At 37.8% G+C, this 6,000-nt stretch overlaps 1 pseudogene; it reads left to right on the top strand.

Annotated features, from left to right (window-relative positions):
* The first annotated feature begins 229 nt into the window (after positions 1–229).
* Positions 230–3,599, top strand: LOC113695609 (pentatricopeptide repeat-containing protein At4g04370-like; annotated as a pseudogene).
* Positions 3,600–6,000: the final 2,401 nt, after the last annotated feature.

Here is a 6,000-nt window from a genome sequence, read left to right as displayed (position 1 = left end):
TCTTTGACAAGTTGGTCACTCACTCCCTGATTTTAGACTCAGAAGGTTATGACTATATAAAAAAGTAGTGCGACAAACGTAACGCAAACCAGAAAAAAATAAATCATAGTTCCTTGGGCTTGCTTTTTCTGAGGATAAATCACACCTTATTTTATTACGATTACGACCTTCATTTGCATCAAAAATAGATAATTTACATGTCCTGTATGATTTCTTGCTTCTTTAAATGAAGATGCAAATATTCATACAGTTTCGCTTAAAAAAGGTACTAATAATCATGTATGATGGATTTTATAAAGACCTGGAAATGAACAAATTGGGATAGCAAAGCTCACCTAGTCAAGATGTCAATATTTCAATCGTTGGTCCAATATCAATTCAGTTGAAACATGCTCGTCCAGCTCCATTGCTGCACTTTGTTTTGACTGCAAGGAAATTGTCTGCTCGCTCATAGGTTGAAAGATGTTTTGTTTGAGGGCTTATACAATAAAAATCTGTTCTTTTACTCACTGAGTCTACCATTTTCTAGTTGTCACTTTTGTTTCCGAGGTTTCTCCCAGATGAGTGATTCACTTTATTTAGCTTGAAAATTGTTCTGGGCGTTGTACTTTTAATGAATAACAACTCAACCTTGGGGGAACTGAAAGAAATGAGGTTGAGTTCTACACGATCAATCACCTTAGCCTCAAAAAATTTGGGATATTGCAATTATAAAGTTATTATTGTGTCTGTCTCGAGTATCATGCTTTTCTTTTGAAGGTATAAATTCCAATAGAGGGTAACTATGAAGCTGTCTGCTGATCCAAGTTTATGCCAGAAAAGATGAACAACAAAGTTAGACCCCATATTTTTCATACTTTAATGCCACCGCCACCCCTACAACTTCCACCCTCCGCCACGGCTACTGCAGCTACCAAGTCATTTAACTCGAAACTAAACCGGCTTTCCTCACTAGGAGAATCCCACCAAGTTCTCCGGACTTATATTTCAATGCTGAAATCCAATGTTGCTCCAGACCCCTTTACTTATTCCAGTCTCCTTAAAGCCTGCACTGCGCTTAACCTTCAATCTCAAGGACTCTGTTTCCACCAACATGTTATCGTTAATGGGTTCTCTTCAGATCCTTATATTGCAACTTCTTTGATAACTTTATATTCAAAATTAGGACATATTAGCAGTGCTCGAAAAGTGTTTGATGCAATGCCTGTGAGAGATATTGTTCCGTGGACTGCTATCATCGGGAGTTATTCACGAGCTGGTGATATTGATTCTGCGTTCTTTATGTATAATAAAATGCAATATGAAGGAATAAAACCCAGCGCTGTTACTGTTCTAAATATGCTTTCTGGGATTTCAGAGAGTGATCAGCTGAAATGTTTACATCCTTCAGTGGTGAAGTGTGGACTTGAGTTTAACGTAGCTTTGATCAATGGCATGTTGAACGTGTATGGGAAATGTGGAAGAGTAGAAGATGCTAGAAACTTGTTTGAATTAATAAATGACAAAGATCTTGTTTCATGGAATTCTTTGATTTCAGTTTATGCTTCAGTTGGGTATATGAGAGAGATTTTAGAGCTTTTAGATAGGATGAGAATTTCTGGTATGGAACCTGATCAACAGACTTTTACATCATTGATTCCTACAATTGCTAAAGAGGATAATATCAGATTGGGAAAAGCAGTACATGGACAGATACTCTCTGCTGGTCTTGGATCAAGTGCCCATGTTGAAACCGCATTGATGGGAATGTATCTGAAACAGGGCAACGTGAACGATGCACACAGAATTTTTGAAACAGCAAAAGAAAAGGATGTGGTTATGTGGACAACAATGATATCAGGGCTTGTACAGAATGAGCGTGCTGATACAGCATTGGAAGTCTTTAGGCTGATGTTAATTTCTGGAGCGATGCCATCCAGTGCTACATTGGCGAGTGCTATTGCAGCTTGTGCTCAGTTGGTGTCATATAAACTAGGGACTTCACTTCATGGCTATATCATGAGGCAAAATATAGCTGTTGATGTTCCTTTCCAAAATGCACTTGTTACTATGTATGCGAAGTGTGGCTACCTAGATCAAAGTTTTGTGGTTTTTCAGATGATGCAGGAAAGAGATGTTGTATCCTGGAATGCAATTGTTGCTGCTAATGCTCAAAATGGGAAATTAAGAGAAGCTTTCTGTTTGTTTAATGAAATGAGAACAGCTCTTATAAAGCCTGATTCAGTCAGTGTTGTCTGTCTTCTTCAAGCTTGTGCTTCTATAGGGGCATACCAGCAAGGGAAGTGGATTCACACCTTTGTCATTAGAAGCTGTCTTGGACCATGCATTAGGATTGACACAGCTTTGGTTGATATGTATTGTAAATGCGGTAACTTGGCTATTGCTAGGAAGTGTTTTGATAACATGCCACGGCATGACATAGTTTCGTGGAGTACAATTATTGCGGGTTATGGTAGTCATGGCCAAGGAGAAACTGCTTTGGAGATGTACTCAAGGTGTCTGCGAGATGGGTTCAAGCCAAACCATACTATTTTCTTATCCATTCTCTATGCCTGCAGCCATAATGGGCTTATTGACCAGGGAATAAGGTTGTTTGAGTCTATGATAAATGATTTCCGGATTGAACCTGAATTTGAGCACAATGGGTGCATTGTTGATCTCCTTTGCCGAGCAGGTAGGGTAGAAGATGCATATGACTTTTATAAGAAAATGTTTCCTGAACCAATGGCTGATGTTTGGGCATTATACTTGATGCATGTCGAACAAAAAGAAAGACGGAGCTTGCTGATACTGTTGCAAAAGAAATTTCACTTCTGAAGCCTGTAGATCCCGGAAAGTATGTGCAATTGGCACACAGCTATGCTTCAATGGCCGATTGGGATGGTGTAGGTGAAGCTTGGGGCCAGATGAAATCTCTTGGTTTGAAAAAGGTTCCAGGTTGGAGTTTCATTGAATTGCATGGAACAATCATGACATTTTTCAGAGGCCACGTTTATCATCCCCATTATGATGATGTAGTGTTGGTTACAAACAATTTGAGCAAGGAAATCAGAGAATTATTATTAAGTCCAAACCATGAAGACTTCATGGTAGAAGTTACATAATTTGGACAATGAAGATTCCTATCTTGCTAGGACAATGTTATTTGTGGGGTAAAATCAAATGACAACCAAAAGCCTACAGCAAGCTATCATACTCAGGCACAGGTGATGGAAGAATCAATGTGTCTCAGTAGATAGAATGAATATCGTTGCAACCATTCACCCTCTAATGATGTTAAGCTGGATACATGCCAGGTTCATTCTAGAGCGGGCTTAAGCTATATCAGAATAGTGTGTTAAGATATTAACGTACTGACTTAATTGAATTTCCTCCTTATTGGCACTGGTGATAAGGCCATTGCAGCATGATTTCTTGTAAATATACTAGGGTTTGAAGACCATTACAGCATTCTTTTCTTGTAAATACACCAGGGTTTGAAAGATTAATGTTTGGAGGTGGTACTTAAGGCTGCTCCGTGAAGGTTTCCTGAGATGGTAAATGTATTAATTGTGACTGGCAATACAAGTTTGGGAACCACAAAGCTCGGCCCTTGTTGAGAGACCTCTTTAACCACGTTTAATTGGTTATATGTCTGAAGGATATTCTTCCAGTAGCATATCATGGTTATGCATAAATCACAGTCCCTTCTGTTGAAATGTCCAGCCAAATGCATTTCAATGCTAGGTATGGTAACATTTTTACCTGTAGTGTAAGTGCAGATTATTGTAACTTGTTATATGACAGAGTACAGAGTACTGATGCATTCAATAACCACAAGTACCATCCAATCTTGACTTGCTATTTCTTACAAAATGATGAAGTAGAGGCATATTTTTTCTCACTTCATGTATCAGAATTTCAACCCCTCCCCAACCAAAAGGGGGTTTTCACCAAGGGGTTAGATGAAACGAAATGGGATGGTGTGGGTTAACTTTTATGCAGTTATATCTTAGCTCAGCATTTTTGGATTTTTGGCCCTTCTAACCCCTTTTCCCTGATTGAGAAATTCAAGTAAATGGTTGATCCCATCCTTTATTCATGGTTTGATCTGCTGGCTAATGCAATTACGGTCTCATTTCTGTGAAACCAATTTGTTTCTTTATTGAAAAAGATAGCTTTTGGTTTGGTGTGATTACTTGTCAAATCTTAAATTTTGCCTGCCATGGGCTTGGAACGTGCTTTTCACGTTTCTGTGCTATTATTCCATTGTTCTTTGTGCTCTTTTAGGGTGTGGTTTGATTCATGTAGCTCCTAAGGAAGCAGTCATTTTATCGGCCTGTATTTTGTGGCAAATATATGGTTGGCCATGGACCGATTTCTTTTGGAAGGACAGTTTTTGTCCTTTCAAGATACCATCAACGAAGAAGCTTCAACTATTTTCCCGGTTGATTTCCCTTTGCGGGAAACAAGTCGGCACTTTGCTTCCTGCGGTTAACATAGAGCTGTTAATCGAGCCGAGTCGAGCCGAGTATTTGGCTGCCGAGCTCGACTCGAGCTCGTTAGGAAAACGAACTTTAAAATGTGTTCGAACTCGGCTCGTTAAATGTACATGTGGCTCGAGCTCGAGCTCGAGCTCGACTCGTTTATCACAAATGAGTCGAGCTTCACGAGCTCGAGTTCGAGTTCGTGCAAATTAACCTTAATAAAAACCTATAAATTTTAATTTTTATAATTTTGATTTCTAAAATGACAAATATGCCCTTCATTAACGAGCTCTAACGAGCTACTCGAGTATCAAATGAGCCGAGTAGCTCGGCTCGTTAACTAAACAAGCATGTTTCGAGCTCGAGCTCGACTCGTTAACCAAAATTAACGAGCCGAGCTCGAGCCTTAACGAGTCGAGTTCTAACGAACTTTCGAGCTATTTGATTGACTTAACAGCTCTAGTTGGCCATGGACCGATTTCTTTTGGAAGGACAGTTTTTGTCCTTTCAAGATACCATCAACGAAGAAGCTTCAACTATTTTCCCGGTTGATTTCCCTTTGCGGGAAACAAGTCGGCACTTTGCTTCCTGCGGTTAACACTACTGTTTATACTTTGTATTAGAATGAACTCAAATAACATCGCAATATTCAGATTACAAATGAGGCCCAACAAAAGATTACAATGCTTTTTAAAAATGGATTAATTTTTCATGCATTGATGATATATACACTGTCAGCATTTGATGAATGATAATTATGTAAAAATTAAATTGAATTTGAAATTCATTTTTTGTATATATGTCATAGAGTCAATGGTAATAATATATCGGTATATATAAGATTTATTCTTTAAAAGTTTTATGAAGAATCTTTACTCAAATTTTTTTTTCTATAAATTTATGGAGCATAATGGCTTCTCTGTTTCCCGATTTTCACTACATAGGTATACTCAATAAACCATAAAAGAGTATCAAATTTAAAACCAATTAAAAGTTGACATTTCACACGAGAAAATAAACAACAAGCAACTATCGAAATCAATTTTAATGTATTCAGAGTAACTATGTATGCTCTTCTTTTAGTAACTATTTAAAGATATGGCAAATTTGTTTCTCTCTTTTTTTTTTTCCTCTAGGACACTTATTCTCCTCCCTTTAATTGGGATATGCAAATTATCATTCAATTTTCTACATGATGGGTAAATGGCCATTAAGTGAAATTAACCCTCAGCAAAGAACAGTGTAATTGTTGCTTTTGAATTTTGATCTTTCAAGAATGACAAATATTTTAAAACGTACAACTTGACTACTCGTTTTCTTTAATTTTTAAGGGAAAATATCTGTATTGGTAAAATTTCCTGTAATCCAAATTTAGCATGAATGCGTTTGACAAAAAAAAAAAAAAAAATAGCATGAATCTCCTGCAGGGTCTCACTAGAGCTGCCATCTCAATTTCCCACCACGAGGACAAACTTGCCAAAATCAAAAGCACCGCGGCAACTCGACCCGCTTGATTAGATTCCATAGAATCAAG

Source organism: Coffea arabica, chromosome 6e, assembly GCF_036785885.1.
Source record: "Coffea arabica cultivar ET-39 chromosome 6e, Coffea Arabica ET-39 HiFi, whole genome shotgun sequence".
Lineage (NCBI taxonomy): Eukaryota > Viridiplantae > Streptophyta > Magnoliopsida > Gentianales > Rubiaceae > Coffea > Coffea arabica.
This window is presented reverse-complemented; position numbering and strand designations above follow the sequence as displayed.